General features: G+C 38.3%; 1 protein-coding gene across 3 annotated transcripts in view; it reads left to right on the forward strand.

Annotated features, from left to right (window-relative positions):
- The window catches only part of LOC149207665 (aminoaldehyde dehydrogenase ALDH10A9, peroxisomal-like), a 247,041-nt gene that overhangs the window by 64,640 nt on the left and 164,244 nt on the right, over positions 1-18,157 (forward strand). The gene's annotated exons all lie outside the window — the stretch shown is intronic.

The raw sequence follows: 18,157 nt of genomic DNA on the forward strand, positions 1-18,157 counted from the left end.
TTTTATATGTGCCATGCTAGTTAGTGATATTGGCAATTGACACTGAGCTGATAGGTGTCTGAAGGCAATTGTTAAGACCTAGTTCTTGCAATAAAAGGACAATGAATTGGCCTCACTAGATCCATTCCAAGGAAAATGGGTTGTGTCTGATATTTGTGACTAGACACCATTTTTATGAGTTGTGAGTTTCATGATATATATGCCTATGTATTTTCTTGCATATTCAGCCACATAGTGAGTCTGGGTGATAAGGTAAGTGATACAAGGTGTAAACACTTTAGGGGAAAATCTTTCAGATCTTAGCTATTTTACCAAGAAAATATAAAAAACGAAGGATTTGAAGAGGCTCTGCGACAATACGATAGTTAACATCCTGGAATAACATTTCTATAGATTGTCCTATGTTGCTAGGGTATGTGGGTTTTGGGATGGGAAAAACACTTTTTAAGCAAGGGCCTTGTGTTTGTCAGGGGTACACTATGTATTTATCTTATATATTATACATATTTGATAATATCTATGAATAAATTAATATAAAATTTAAAGATATAATCATGCACATCACATAATTCCATAATATCATTTTCAGCAAGTAACAACAATAACATGCACATTGCTTCCTTGAACTTTTGATCAATCAACAATCTGACAATGATTAAACAACACTGAACGGTCGATCATTATCATTATCATTTGAAAATTCAAACTTCAAAATGGAATCGACATTTTTAAGTCTTGCCTCTCAAATTTAAAAAAGATAAACAACGTGGGAAGTACACATACTACGGTCAAAATTTGCCTAATGACATTTCCAAATGTGACAGAAAATCCACAAAACATTGAACAACATAGCTATCTATCATTGAGCACAATTTTTTTAGTGAGAATAGAGCATCGAAAATCACTTCACTGCTGGAAATAAATGGTAAAAATGAGAGGCTGATTTGCCCCTTTGAGTGCATGGGAGCTAAGTGAAGGATTACCCTATCCTTGTTATTTTTGGGCTTTATTTTAAATTATAAAAGTTTGATTTCTTTTGGTGGAGGATGTGCCCCCAGATCATCGAAAAGGACATGAGATCAGAATTTGTGTACCCATTTTAGGAAGAAGTCCCCTCTTAAATTTCTTGGAAGAATTGGGTTCTTCACTAAAGAACCCATTTCTTTGGGTTCTTGTTAGAGGTACCTGTTACTGCTCCTTCTAGCAGAGATTGTTGAAGATCCATACAATTCTGCTTGGGCAACACACATAGAACAAAGACTCATTGTCACCTCGGCTTAAGTCCCCGCTCTTTAAGCCCAACCCCTACCAAAAATATTATGGGAGGCCTCTTTTGGATGACTTTATCCAACCGATACAAGAACAATGCCTTGTAATGGGGTCAAATGGTTGAAGTAGGGGAGTTTTTAATGCTGTCCTGCTCTTCTACTATGAATAATCTGCATAAAATAAACTAAGATAGCAAGAAGTACATCAAATGCTAACAAGATATATCAATTAAGTAGTCTAATTTGTGTATAGAAAATATACTAACCTAATATGTAAATATTTTTATGACTAAACACTTGGTTAGGGGAGTTACTGTGTAAAACAACTTGTTGTCTTGTGTTTACAGGTCCGTAATATCTGCGAAAAACATAGAAATTAGCAAGCTAACCCTTTCAAACTCACCCAAAAGTGCCTAAACGCTTTTGGATCTTGGATCTAGGGGTGGGGAGGCTAGAAGGTAGAATATTGGTTTATTTAGCCCACTTCAAAGCCTTTAGACCTGCAATAAATTGAATACTAGCAATCTGAAAATTCAATTTATGAGGCTTTTGGGTCAAAAGTTCAAAACCTCTTTGATATGTAACCCATAATTTATTTCAGCTAAAACTAAGACTTTTAAAAGGCTGAAAGAAATAAATCTAAGCTACAAATTTAAGATATATATTTGCAAAATCAATCTGAGTTAGAATTAGGGCAAATTAAAATACTTACTTGTAAAAATGGAACTTTGTGGAGTTGAAAATTTGCAATAAAAGTCCTGCTACAGCTAATACTATTCTGCAGATCTGCACACATAAACTTGATATACCCGTGTAAAATCTGGCAAAATGAACTCAAGAAAACAGATATATCAATTCTTTGGTTAATATGTATATTATAAATTTATGCTCTTTTTCTCCAAGGATTACTAGCTATGTAAAACTCTGTTTTAAAAAACAGCCGAGCTACTCCGAGCCAACCCCTGGCCGGTTTGGCTTGGTGAAGGAATCGGTCTGGCAGCCGGTTTGTTACTGAACCGGCCGAGCCGGTCACCGACTCAGCCGGTTCGGTAACAGACCAGCCAGCTCGGCTGGTTTAGCCAGTCACGTCGATGCAAGGCCAGTTTGGCTTTTTTTTTTGGGGGGGGGGGATGGACCCCTCATTGCATTCTAATTGGGTTTTAGGTTTGTTTGAGGTCCATTTACCTCTCCCAAGCCTATAAAAGCTACCCAACTGCCTCACATTTCCTCACAGCAATCTCATTGCATTTGTGTGAGAATTTGTGATGATTTTGTGAAGAGTTGTGGAGTTTGTTTTTGGAGCCGCAGTGAGGATTCTTAGGCAATCATTGGAGCAGCAGTGAGGAGCTTCTTGGGCAGCCGTTGGAGCAGCAGTGAGGAGCTTCTTGGGCAGCATTGAGGAGGCGTTTTGTACATAGAGGCATTTTTTTCCCACCTCTAAAATCTGTTTTTGCTTGTTTTTTTGTTTGTGCAAATCTGGAAATTGAAAAGAGTCTTTTTTGTAAAAGAAATGAACATTGAAGCAATACTATTTTTTTGTTTTCATTTTCAGATTTTTTCTTTTCATTTCCAAGTCCAAAAATGGCTCCTAGATTGAATGATGCTGCTTGGGCATATGCTGAAATGATTGATAATCAAATCAAAATGCATTGCAAATTTAGACATAGAAAAATTAAGGAGGGTGGAGGGGGCATTCATAGGCTGAAACAACACTTGGCTGGTATTAGAGGCCAAATTACTCCATGTGAAGCACCATTAGAACAAATTGGGGAGTTTAGGAAGGAGTTGCTAAAGAACTTTGAGAAGTCTGAGCAAGAAAAAGCTAGGAATAAAGAAATAGAGGCTGAAATTGGGAGGAAGAGGAGTATACAACAAATGATGGCTGCTAACCCCAATTTTGATTATGAGGGCCCTTCATCTATCCCTTGCACTAATGCATCCAACCCGTTTGGTTATGTTCCTCCCTCTTTGGAGTCTATGCAAGAAAAGGGTAAGGGTAAAATGAAAAAGAGGGGTGACATCAAAAGTTATTTCACACCCTCCTCTCCATCAGATGCACATGGTCCTCAAGCTAGTAGATGACATATGCAGACCACTTTAGATGACCATTGGAAGAAAGAATTGAGAGAGACTTCGCGTGATTACATAGTTAGTTGGTGGTATGATTTTGATATTATGAACCGAGTTTGATTTCAAGGATAGTATGGTTTAGCCATATTATGAACCTCTGTTTGATGCCATATTTGCTGCTGGAAAGGGCTTCAAAGGCACTGCTTTGCATGAGTTAAGGGAATCTCTTTTACTAAAAGAAGTTTCCTCCATTGATGAATATTTGAAAGCTTTAAAAAGCTTATGGGAAAAACAAGATGTACCATCATGTCAGATGGATGGACTGATCAAAGGAACTGTACCAACATAAACTTTCTTATCTTTTGCCCACAGGGAACCATGTTTCTAAAATCAATTGATGCATCTGATAGGGTGAAAGATGCACACTTGTTGTTTTATCTTTTGGATGAGGTTGTTGAAGAGGTGGGGGTGGCTAATGTTGTTCAAATAATCACAAATAATGCCTCTAACTATGTTCTTGCTGGTAAAATGTTAGAGGAAAAACACAAAACCATCTTTTGGACCCCATGTGCTGCACATTGCATAGACCTCATGCTTGAGGATATTGGCAAAATAGATTGGGTCAAGAACATTGTAGAGCATGCCAAAAGCATAACAAAATATATCTACAATCACTCATGGATTTTGAGCTTGATGAGGAAACACACAAGGGGCAAGGATATTATTAGGCCTGCCATCACTAGATTTGCAACTCATTTTTTGACATTGCAATCTATGCTTTCCAAACATAGAAATTTGCAAAGGGTGTTTTCCAGTGATGAATGGAATGAATGCCAATGTCTCACAAACACGGTGGCAAAGATGTGAAAAAGTAAGTTAATGAAGAAATATTTTGGAAAAAGGCTGCAGAGATTGTGAAGGTCGCTAAGCCACTGGTTAAGGTGTTGCGGTTGGTGGATGGGAAAATATTGGCTACAGGCTTCATTTATGAGGCTTTGGATCAAGCAAAGGAGCAAATAAAGGCAGTGTACAAGGATAGAGTGGCTAAATGTGGGTCAATTTGGGCAATCATTGATGAAAGATGGAACAATCAACTCCATCGCCCTATACATGCAACTGGGTATTTTCTGAACCCAAGGTATCATTATAAAGCTCTGGAGGCAGATGCTTTGACTGGGAGTTTAGAGATGGATTGATTGATTGCATTGACCGCATGATCCCTAAGGAGAGTGATCAGCTGGAGATACACTGACAGATCACTTGTTCTAGTAGAGCCACATGTACCTTTGGCAAGAACCTAGCAAGGATTGCAAGGGAAGTAGATGAGCTAGGTAAACGAAAATTTCAATTTTCAAATTCTTATTTTGTTAAATTGTTTATAATTTGAAAGTTCGATATAATTTGTTGAGCTAACTCATTACACTACTATGTGTTTTGCAGCACAATGGCGGGAGGCTTTTGGTAGCCATTGTCCTCAATTGCAAAAGTTTGCAATTCGTATTTTGAGTCAAACTTGCAGTGCTACTGGTGTGAGCGCAATTGGTTTGTCTGTGAGAGGATTCACACGAAGAAGAGAAACTGTTTGGAACAAAAACGGTTAAATGATCTAGTCTTTGTCCAATACAACCTCCAACTAAGACACAACAGTTGCTGAACAAAAGACCTGATACAAATCCCATTGTGTTGGAAGATATTGATCCAACATCAAATTGGGTAGTGGAGAGTCATCCAGCAGAGTTTGATTTTGATGAGGATATTGGTCTTGGTTTGGATTTACATATGGAGGCATTAGTTGAACATAATGTTTAGTTGAATGCAGATCCACTTGTACCAGGCCTAGCCCCAAATCCTCTAGTTGCAGGCACATCCTCTACTAAGCCACGTCGGAAGCGCATATCTCGTCTATCTCAACGTGCAGCTGCTGCGCCTGTTAGTGCTACTTCTTCTACGGTTGTAGTTGGAGATGGTGATGAGGACGAGGAGCCATGGGTTTCCCTGTCTGGCTCTGATTTAGAGTCTGAGCCGGATGATGTTGGCTTCTCTAGCAGTAGCCACTAGCCAGTAGTATTTGTGACTAGTGATGTTTTACAGTTTACTTTTGTTGTAGAGGCCATTTAGAACCTCCTTGGTTATGTGTTTTTGTTTTGATCTCTATATCATGTATGTATTGGATAGTGCACGGGGTGCCATTTTGATATAATGGATATATTCATGAGCCTACTTTGATCATATGTTGTCTTCTCTTTATATTTTAATGCTTTGTGTTTGGAAACATGAATGAAAAACTTTAAAATTATGCTTTTTATATAAAAAAATATTTAATGTATTTTTTACAGCAACCGAGTCTTTGAAATCAAAGCGGCCGAGTCGATATCGAGTCGGAGTCGGCTGTTTCCGAACTCGAGTCCGTTTTTTAAAACATTGATGTAAAATAAGAATTTTGTAGCAAGCTAGTATAAAAATAGAAAAATGATTTTTTTTGAGAATGTTTGATAATGAGATGGTTGGAGAGCGAGGCTCACCGTTGTCTTTTTACCTTACCTTTTTGTAGAGTTGTGATCATAATCCTTCCTTTGTTAGCTTTCTTTGTTGACATTAAAGAGGAGTGAGGAGTTGGGGGTAGAACTGTTTGGTGCGATCACAATCCTTCTTTTGTTAGCTTTCTTTATTGACACTAAAGAGGAGTGAGGAGTTGGGGGTAAAAGTTAACTAGTCTCTTAGCCTTGAACTACAAATTGTTGAAATTTCTAAGTATTACCCGTTAGAAATTTTATCTGTATTCTCTGGTTTATTTCTCCTACTTGTTAATTACGAACAAGTTATTTAAACATATAAATATCGAAATAAACACAATACAATCTCAACCATCTATAGATCAACAACTGAAAGAAATAGCAAACACATAAGCGACACCGTTATTTTTGGACTACTCGTCCCCGGAAAAACCCAACTTGGGAAAACCAGTGCAACAATTATGAGGGTTATTTTATTATGCAGTATTTCCTTGAGTACAACTGGGTGCCAAACTAGCTCGCCCGACAGAGAAAATAAACGACAGTAATACCTCTCTATTCGAAAGCAGATATTCAAAAAATCTGCCCCACAAAACCCTCTCGAGCAACCTTTGAAGCTCAGCGTCAGCCCAGAATCCTCAGCGTTAGCCCTGTGAGGCATTGTGCAACCTCTACGACCTTCTGCGTAACTCTTGCTGCCCTCTGCGTGGATGACGTAGGCCCTTCTGGCCTCTACATAGTCCCTGCTAGCTCTGCTGGTTCCCTCTGGCTCAGTGTTTGCCTCTCTCTGCTTCCGCGCTAGTCTCTCGGCACTATCTCTACCTCTCCGTCTCGTACTTACTGCAACTGATCACTGATTTGACTTTTCTTAGCAAACCTCGCTCTAGAATATTGAATGACTGATCACTCTGGGGTATTCTCCAACTGACCTTCAAGCCTCCTCTTATACTTTTCCTGTTGGTTCTTCAACGACCGAGATTACATCTCTAATCAACGACTAAGATTAGATTTGGTTTGATCCATGACTTTGGAACCTTCTAAACCAGTTTTATATTCATACTCATTAATATTTCATTTTTCCTAAGTTTAGACTTAGGAACTCTATTAAAAATATTAACTATTTTAATATTTCCTAAACCTAGTAGAATCTGTCCAAACCATTTCTGGGTCTTGGAGATCTCATGTGCTTTAGCCTCTCCACCAATTTTTATTGCTAGAGCATATTCGATGCTACCCCAAATCAACACATATAGGAAGTTCAATTTCATTAGGAGGATTTGTTTAGTCGAGATTCCCCAATTAAACTAGCAACGATATTGCCAACAATCCATAATTCTAGATGGAGATTCCCCCTAGAGTGCTCGTCCAAGACTTGGAATGTGTATCTTTGGACAATATCTAAGGGTGAGGTGAAGGCTTGGGCCCTGACCTCCCCTTCCATGTGACCATTTGTCTCCCAATTGATCACCATCTTGATCTTGTGATGAAGGAAATATACTTGTACAATAATTCTATAAAGCACAATAATAGAGGCAAAAGCTAAGAAGGAAAAATATAGAAAATTCAACTTAACACAATATTTTATGCAAATTGGTTTCCTTGTGTTATGGCATCAAATGATATCAAAATCAACAACCTTCACTAGAGGGAGGCTAGCCTTTTATAAAATTTTTTTAATAGCTAGAGAATAAATATTTTGACTCCCTTTAGAAAATAATATTTACTAGTCATACACATGTTGGAGACTTAGTAATTTTTTATAAAATATTACATTATATTCATGACTTTTCCCATTAAGAGGTCGAATTGCCTCACAATAACTAAAGTAATACAATGCTCCACTGCTAAGTGTTTGGAACGTCAACAAATGAAGAATAGTAGCACTTGGAAGCCCAATGTTCCTCTTGAAACCCCAACGTTCCACTCAACAATTAGATAGTAGCCTGACTTGGTCTCCTTATCTCCTTTGGAACGTGTTTGGTTGGAAAAATAATAATTTTTTGACTTGCAACAACGAAAATCTTGTCGACATTCCAATCCCTTGGTCCAAGATGCCTCAATGTTCTTCTTGACTCTTTAAAAACTACCTTATCCATTCCAACAACTAATTATTTTGACTTTTCCATTAATAGTAACTCGATTTCACCATTTTTTCTAGCTCTCCAACGCCTAGTTGGTTTGGCCAAATGTTCCACCTCATTTGAGTACTATTTGCCATGTCATAACTTGTCATATGCCCTGTTAGCTCCATGTGTCTATAGCGCTGCTACATCACCCTGGTCAAACCTCGATGATGATGGTCAAATTGAAGACCTCCAATGTGCTTGAGGAACTCAAAGAATTGGAACATGGGTTTTGTTCGCCTTGCTGAGTAGATCACATTGGATGTAATGCATGTTAAAAATAGTTCAATGTTGCCCCTAATCTACCTCTTGAAAATCTATAACACTTGTCAACCATCTTTGACTAGCCATAACTTGAGCATGCCTTCTTTGACTAGAAAAGGTCTACGTGGTGTGTCATCCTTTCACGTAATTGAACAATTTGAGACCATGTTGAATTTTTGACTTCCAAGACCCCTTTGCTTTGGGAAACGTGAAATGCTTTGGGAAGTGTGAAATGTCATAAAACTATGACACTGCCATGTATGAGAAACATCTAAGGGATACTACACCAAATCCAACGTTGCTTACACACTCAATAGGTTCATAACCACGTGGAAAGACATAGGTGCACCTGACATTGGCTAGACTAGCCCCTACACTGGTGGGCCCCCTTACAAAAGCAAGGCTCTTCTAAAACCATGAGTCCTCATATAACCCATCAAAGGTCCTTCAATCCTATCCAGAACAAAAGGATTAGAGATGAACTCAAAGGGACCAACCATGGTTTGTTGAAATTGGGTAGCATCGGGAGGTACTTTCACATCTCCTTGATTCTAAGCTTGTGATAGAGAAACACCCATAAAGATGAGTGTGTGAGCTGTGCACCCAAAGGTTGGGATTTTGGACCCAAAGTGAGTGGGCTTGGAGGTTCCTTGATGGACATAAGGGTTTCCTAAGAGGCATAAGGGACAAGTAGAAATAAAGCCAATGGGAAGGCTTATGTGACAAGAGAGCGGAGAGATAATTCTTCTTGTAGGTGTGAGAAAAGGACAACAATGGAGCCACAGTCTAAGGCAACAAAGGAGCTACAGTCTAGCAAGAAGGCTAAAATTTATGTGGTTGTTTGGGGTAGCCGCAACCCTGTAGATTGCTGTGCAAGAAGGCGTAGGGTTTCATAGGGCTGTAAGAGAGTTGCAGGCAGACTACTTGCTGTAGGAGGGCCAAAGCCTAGAACAGGTTGGTCGAGGGTAAGACAGGTAGGCCGAGGTTTGTTGTGGAAGCTGAGAAAAAAGAAAATCATTGAAGTAAAAGGTGCTACAGAGGGGTTGAAAAAGCAAGCCAAGGAAAGGGGTAGCTTAGGGCTCCATGATAGCTCCCTCTTATTGTCATTATACTCGAGGTATTTGACCTGCTTCAATTGGTACCATGACTATGGCCATCTTCCTTGAAGTCTTTCTTGCTCCATGATTGCATTCATGCACCTATGGATTGATGGGCTTGCCTAGGAATTGCCTCTCCTCTTGGGTGCTGACAACACCTAATAGGGATAATTGCATAATCAACCCTAACACAAGTGTGGTAACTTGCTTACAAACCATCGATTAGAACAACATTTGAAGGCAAGGTTTGTGTGAAGTATTTTTGTGCCCCTAGCATTGAATATCGTCCACTATGATACTTTAATGGTTTCTTTACCTAATGATGTTGATCTCAGTTGACCTTGAGCAAGGTTACTTGGGAGCGGGAACGAGGAGTGACATTTTCAAAAGCTCCCAGTTTGGGAGCGATTCGGGAGCGAATTTTTATAGAATATATATATATATATATATATATATATATATATATATTTTGATGCATATATGTCAACAAAAGCATGTAGAATGATGAATTAGATATAAAAAGCATAAAAACACGGATTGAATCATATAATATCAATCATCTAGAAGTTATAATCTTCATCAACCACGTCCACACGTTAGTAACATAGAACATATTGAGTCTCATGATTCATCAATCTTAAAGTTTCAAGCTTTCAAAATTTGATATATAACATTTATCATCATTGATCACAAAAGTTGTCACTTGTACTTGGAACTATTAACCAAGTAACCATACGATAACAAAGAATATCTATCATGGAATGAAATGTTTCAATTTGCAACTTTCATGAAGCATCATATTCATAATTCATTTACCAATGATTTATAAATGCCAACTTCAAACTTCAAACTTAAATTGTCATATATTGTTTACAAAAAATACCATAATAAATATGAAAGAGTCAATAGTTATAAAAGGTACTGGAAACTAGAAAAGACAAGTAAATCTATTATCTACTGCTTGACCTTCTTGCCACGAGAAATTTCTAATTTCTTGTCTCGTGCTTTATTGGGAGTCTCCTCCTAAATAGTCGAACGACCTTGGTGGTCCTAATTAAATAGAAGTTCCATATCCTAGTACCCTAGGTGCTCTTGATTATTGGGAGTCTCCCTTGCATATAGGGCTTGGTGCTCTTGATTAAATACAAGTTCCATACACTAGTACATGACAAAATCCAATGGAAACATTGCAATCCCCCCAATCCTAAAATCTTGAAAAAATGATAAGTCTGTTGGATTTTGAGTGAGATATAAAATTTGACTTACTCCATATGAAATCCAATGAGGTCAAAACCGCTCTCAAACATCTTGATTCATTTCATGTTAATGTTAAAAATTAAAGTAAAAGGATGAAAATGAAATATAAAGGAGAATGCCACTTTTACTTTAAGAATTTAACATTACCATGAATTGCATATCAACACTAAGGCCAAATTCTTGTTTCCAATCTTCAATAGCTCCCTCTATCACTTCGGAATTGGTAGGGAGCAGAATTTTTTTAGGGAGTGCACTCCCGGGGTCGCTCCCGATGCGCTCCCGCCCGGAGTGTGCTTCAGGAGCAGGTTCGAGGGGGGGGTGCGCTCCCTCACAACCCTGATCATGAGGGTATGTTTCAGGTGGTTTATCACATGTACATTGGATATCCTTTGATGGATAGCTTGACACTTTTCTAGCATAGTGAAGAGGGAATCTACCCGAATTATGAGACCACATATGACATTGCAACCCTGTTGAAGTTATGCTTATGCCAAGAAGGGTTAATCAATATAAGATTCTTTTTAATTTTTTTTTGAAATGAGCATTCATCAATCATCCATTAACTTCAAAACATTAAACACATGTAAACTCAAATCACATTACATAAGAGTTTAACGTGGAAACCTTTGTAGGAGAAAACTAGAAAAACTTATCTTTATAAATGTCTATAGGCACCAATCCACTGTTACAAAGCTTGTAGGCACCAACCTATTGGAGACACCAATCTCCTTCGTTGAGCACCAACTCAGCAAGATATTGTGTAGACATCGTTGCCTCAAAATCTAGCAAGCCTTGTGAGGGGTTCACATGACAAGGACTAGACCAAGGGACAACACTATGAGGTAGAGGCTCACTGTCACTACAACTCACCACAATACTAGGAGGTGGAGGCTCATTGTCACTACAACTCACCACCTCTTACTCTTTAGTGGACTTTCACCATGAGGGAAGCTTCCCTGTATAGGTCACCTAATAATTATTCAAAGTCTTATGCTTAGAGGTGACAAGGATAGGCTCAGGAAAGGCACTTAGCTTAAGGACAAGGCTTAAATTACTAAAGACAAGGCAAAGCATACCCTCCAAGAGGGCTATTTGGGGCACTTATGACCTAGGGTTTAATGAATAGGCAAAGGGCAAAGGCTTGCAAGGTGCATAAAGCCAATAAAAGGCTTGTTAAAGATAGGTATGATCAATAAGTGGAGCTACAAGCCTTGAAGAAGCCCTAAATTGAAGCCTAGGGTTAGGTTAGGATTTTCCCTAAGGCAAAATGACCCAAGGCTTGTGACATCAGCCTTAAAATGGAAGAATTTGCTGTGGAAAGAGATGATTTTGAGGCAAGGAGATGTAAGTCACGTGTGGAACCATTCCACAGGTCAATACACTCCTTGTTGAATTTGGCCCTAGCCCTAGCCTAATGGTTCTACTTGAAGGGTTGAAAATGTGAGAAAGGAAGAGAAAGATAAAGATTTAAATAGATTTTCTATGGTGTGATCACGTACGTGGATGGCCAGTGCTTGATCCTTGGGTGACAAAGTCTAAAGGGAGACCTACTAATGGAAAAATCAAAGCCTAGTATGGAGTAAGGGCAAGAAAAACCCTAGTTTTCAAACCCTAGCTATCATTTTATGAGGGGATAAAGTCATCGAAGAGAGCTTAACATGGAGATTCGTTCAAGGGATTGTCACCATGGGAATGTGTGACAATCCATCAATCCCAGAGGAGTCTGTACATACTACAAACTTCTTCATATACCTCACCATCTTGAAGTAGTTCACTTCCTTCATTGAGAAATACGATCTCTACAAAAGTGTACATGACAAAATGTCCCTTTATAACCTTCTTCCTTCTTACTAAGGTAATATTGTCGCTTTGAATTTCATGCCTATCCAATCATACTTTGTCTTGTCATAGGTCAAGGCATTCTGCTCCCTCTGAGACCATATCTCATCTTGTACAACTATACAATATCTCTCATCACAGAGAATCTCTTTGTCACGTATTTGCTTTGTTCTTCCATCGGCTGCCAAAGCCTTGGTAGCCTAGATACCTGACCAGGGCAATCTATCTGGGTGGGAATAAGATGGACTCAAGCTTTCAACCAGTCTAGGTACCATTAGGCTTACTAACTAACCATCAACCTAGGGATCTAGGTGCGTATCCAAGGTCAGAGCTCCAAGACCAACGCCACCCTCCTTTCGGATCTATACATAGGTCGACCTGATATCCTCCTAAGCATCCACCATTAGACGCTTCATCTCTCCCTAATAAACTAGATATATCCATTTGTCCCAAGATGCTTCCCAAGTGTTCATCCTTTCTTTATGGAGATATTTACCTGTTCAAACAAAAACCCCAATCAACAATAAACATTCAAATATACATATACAAGTAAACACAAACCTTCGGGGCCCTCAATCATCCTCATACCACTTATATCAAGTTATTCATATGCAACTAGTTAGAAGCTTTTCTTCTTTCCTTTCTTCAGCAACACCAAGACATCCTTAATACATTGTAGTACATTCATTCATTCTCCAATTTCTTCTATAGGGTATCCATCATGACTATCATCATATGCCCTCCCTCTCAACTGGGGAGATGTATTCTTTTCTTCTAACCATGCTCCCTCTCAACTTAGAGAGATCAACTACTTCCTTATAACATCGGAGAGTCATTCATGGCTCCATTCGTTCTTACGGTATCAAGGTCATCTTGATTATCATCATCCTTATAACTTCCTCCATCATACTCATACAAACATCTTCATTATCTTGAAGATTGTGTACCTGCAAAACTTTAATAGCAAGTACAACCAAATACATATACAAAAGCATTAACTATATCAAAGTTATGTCAATATAATGGAAGCATCAAAATAATCAAATACTTTAGACATCAAATACCTAAACCTAGATAGGTTCATAAGAAACACATACTAGACTTCAGCTTCTTGGGCCTTGATACAAGTCTCATTATATCTAGGGTCACGATATATATGACAAACTCTACCATGATTCATTGCAAACCCTAGCATCCATCTTTGAGACACAAAGCCTTAGATATCAACAATTAATCAAATAACAATTTTACTATATATGTTCGATTCTAGTAGGGTTCGTTGCAAACCCTAGATTTCATCATCAAAACTAGATCATATTGGAAACAATAACATCTAGAATATCAATCTGTACTAGGGTTTTGTTACAAACCCTAGAATTCACAAACTAAAACATGAGTATTATTAAGCATATTCGTATAAACATAACTAGGATTTCATAATCATGCACTAGCATATCACAACAATATCTACTAGGTAAACTCAAGACACAAACATCAATACAGTAAAGCTAGATATACAACAATCTTGATCATGCTAGGGTTTCGATCAAACAGACGAACATATACCTAGGGATTCATTCTTAGGACATTGCTATAGATATTACTCAGGTTTAGTTCATAAACCCTAAATTACCAAACCCTAAAGACCTAGGGTTTCAATACATGACTTGGATATTAACAACAAACCGTAAAGGGCTAGGGTTTCTATAACAATACCAAAACATCAAAAGAATAGGAATTCTAAATTTCATCATCAACCCTAAGTAGACTAGGGTTTCAATATTAGCATCGACATACCCTTACGTTAGGGGTTCTTCAGTGAACCTTTTTAGGGTTCCACAAGAATGATAATATAATGAGGGCAGATTCAATCTAATGATTAATCACCCTAACAAGAATATTTGTGATTCAAAACCCTAGACATAACGATGTCAATAATGTAAAACCAATTATAAAATAGAATGAACATACCTTTTATGACGAGAACTTTATAACAAAGTTTGTAGTTTAATACATACCTTGAGTTGTTCTTTAACAAACCTTGTAGGGCATCAAAACTTCTTTCATTCTTTAAGTCTATCCCTTGGAGTCTTCTCCGTAACCATTGTGTATTCTGCAATCTTTTCTTACCAAGGAAAATATAAAGAGAGAGGTTATTAGCATACAATACAACCAAATCTTGATGTGAGGAGGAAACCAAGCATGAAAAGATGAAACAAAGAACAAAATACTTATCTTTGGTAAGAATGGTGGAGGCTCACTCTTAACCCAAACTTGAGGGTAACCTACAACTTATCAAAATAATTCAAAAATGTTCTAACAAGACATGTTAGACCTACAAGTTCTAGAAATCAAAACATAAAGGAAAATAATGCAAAACTTAAAATAGAAAGATATGTAAGGGATAGTGTCCCTAAGAGTCCTTGACAAATAAGTTTTTGACTTTAGATTCTTCCATCTTGTTCTTGTTTGGTGGACCTTCATCAACAACATTCACACATTCCCTTTCTCTCTTCTTATTACTTGGATTTTCTGGACAATGGCTTTTATAGTGACCCATCTTGTGACAATTGTAACATTCAATCTTGGATAGGTCAACTTTCTTCTTTGGTCCTTCGAACTTCTTGAAGGTTCCCTTCTTCTTGTGATGAGCGGAATAGGCATTAGAGGTATTTTCTTCTTCATCCTCCTTCTTGTTGTTTACTAATGATACTAGAACTTCTTCTCGGTTGCATGCATTCCACATTTGGTCAAATGTTGGTGTATCCTTCCAATTGTTAAGTCTTGATGCAAAGGCACTTCAAGATTTTGGTAGTCCTAGAAGAGCAGTAATTATGAGCTCTTTTCTGGTTCAATTTCATCTATTACTTGGAGTTCATCTCTGATTCTACATATCCTTATATAGAAGGATGCCATAGTATTGTCTTTCGTCATCTTGATAGTTCTTAGTTCATTCTTGAGGCTTGCTATTTGACCAATGTTTTTGATGGTGAATAACTTGGGTAGAGCCTCATACATTTCTTGAGCGAAATCTATGTTGGATATGTACGGAATGAGGTTGTCCTTTACTCCATCCACTATTAGGTTCATGGCTAAGATCTTCGTTTCTTTGAACTTTGCTTTCTCTGCTTCATTTGTAGGCTTTTTGATTTTTCCTAGAACTAGATCCAAAACTTTCTTCGTTTCGAGGATAAGGTCTATCCTCTTTTTCCAGGCCCTGTAGTTGGAGGCTCCTTCTAGTTTGTTTTCTCCCTTCATTGAGTTAGACACAGTTCTTGTAGAAAGTAGATTTCTCTTCTTATATAGTCCTCCTTAATGACCTTATTTCAATATGTCTTTCTTCAATAGATTTTTGGGCTGCCTTTTTCCTTCTTCTTCACCTTAGCTTTGAAACCATGTTGGAAAATCAGAAAGACAAAAATATTTTCTCTTGTTGATAATTACTTGTGATTTTCTTGAGTTATTATTATCTTTCTTATGTTCTTCCTTTATCTTAGTTCATCAAGCAATTACTAAAACCAAAACACGAAAATCTAGGACAACAGATGTAGGCACACAACCAGGGCAAAACCCAGTCAATAACTCTTCCTTTAGTAATTCAAATGAGATAGAGCAAGACCATAGAGCAACAGACCTTCGTCCACCAAGTTAGACATTCAACGAGGTACAACAACCTTCAAGAGTCTCTTCTTGTCCAGCAACTACAACCTAGCATCAATGTAGAAATTTCAGCCCCAGCGTCACCAGCAACGTCAACATTTCGACCTCCCAACCACTGTAGAATTTCATCCCTCCAGTAACACTCCAAAACTTTGAATGTGTGGAATAGGGGAGAGAAATTTCGGTTTCTTGATCAAGATGATGACCTCCTTTGTTAGATTCTTCCTTGTTGTCCCTTGAATTTCACACTTTTTTCTTGCCTAGAAGTTGTAGTACGAACTTGATGAGTGGATGTGTCAAATGAGGTCGAGTTGTTGCCTTTATATATAGTCCATCTAGGTGATCAAATTCTTCCCTTGAGGCTGACTTGTCCTTCCTTGTTAAAATTGGCAACTAGGGCCAAACTTCATATGGGTCATCGCATTCATGGCTGATGATATTTTTATTAGATTCCTCTCGTCGAGAGGTGTAGGATTGATATAAAGATCATCCGATTCTGATAAGTATTCATGGAGATATGAATTTATTTTGATTATGGAATTATTATCACGCTGACCTACAACTCATGTAGGCTCAGAAGCCCAATAGTCGCATCTCTTCAAACACCAACGTTGTGTATAAATATAAGAGGACTTTTCCTCATTTGGACTCACTCATCTCATCACATCTCTCTCTCTACTGCGCAGAAAAGAGTCTCTTCTCTACTGCACAGAAAAGGGTCTCTCCCTCACACATGTGAAACCGGAAGCTGCTGAAACTGAAGCTGCAACTGCAGAAGTAAAGATTGACCTGCATGGACTAGAAGATCTCCTCATCTGAACTGCGCTGTAGGTTCATCTAAACCTCCTCTGAAAGCCGCAACTTTTGGTGGTGGAATCAAGTCAATTCGACGGACGGTTTGCAAGATATCGACTGCCCTAGTTTGAAGCCGGAAGCTACCGAAACTGAAGCTGCAACTGCAGAAGTAAAGTTTGATCTGCATGGACTAGAAGATATCCTCATCTGAACTGCGTTGTAGGTTCATCTGAACCTCCTCTGGAAGTCGCAACTTTTGGTGGTGGAATCAAGCCAATCCGACGGTCGGTTTGCGAGATATCGTTTGCCCTAGTTTGTTGATGAAGCCGCTAATGTTGATGTCGCTGATCTAGGGTTTGCTACTACTGATATGAATCAGATTTATTGTACTATTTCTCTCTGCTGAATTATTGAAGATAAAAGAAGATTTGATCAAAGGGTTTCCCCACACATTGTGGGGTTTGTCCTGGCTAGCCGCCACATCTTGTGTCTCTTGTCTTGGCTTGTTTTCTGTTGATCGTTTAATGTTCTATCTGCACTTTACTTTATGTACATGTGATTGCTAATTTGTGGAATATAATAAGAAAAAGAAGTAAACTGTTATAAGCATAGAACATAGCATAACTTAACATGGTATCGGAGCTAAGGTGAAGACAAAGCCTGAGCAAGAGCAAGAGCAATCACCGAAGAGAAGATTGGCAAGGCTATCCTAAAAGAACTATGGGGTCCTCAACACTCTTTCCTGCCGAAGACAAGCTCCGTGAGAAAGATGACTATCACGGATGGAAGATGTCTATCGATCTAACCCTTGAGGATCAAGGAGTGTTGGACCATGTAAGAGGCAATATTGTTGAGCCTCCATCAAATGCATCCGCTGTTCCCTGGAAAAAATGAAAAAATGGAGAAGTCAAAACAAAAAAGATCATTCGGGACTCTATCGACAAGCACTTGGTGGCCTACATCTCTGACTTGAACACCTCCAAGGAAATCTACGATAGACTGGTGAGTTTATTTAAAGTTAATGATGCAAATCAAGTTTTGTTTCTTAGAAATAAGCCGAGGGAAATCAAGAAGGGTAAAGATGAGAGTATGCAAGCATACTTCTTAAGAATCACCGAGATCAAGAACGATCTCCTATCTATTGGGGAGACTATTACTGATAGGGAAATGACACTCACGACTCTTGGAGGATTACCATCCCAATGGTACGTGTTCAGGACTACTCTTCTGAACAATAATGTAATTCCTGGTTTCGAGAAATTAATGGCTAG

This window comes from Pinus tabuliformis, chromosome 1_2 (assembly GCF_031772625.1).
Source record: "Pinus tabuliformis cultivar Carrire ecotype Pingquan chromosome 1_2, CPIR1, whole genome shotgun sequence".
Taxonomy (NCBI): domain Eukaryota; kingdom Viridiplantae; phylum Streptophyta; class Pinopsida; order Pinales; family Pinaceae; genus Pinus; species Pinus tabuliformis.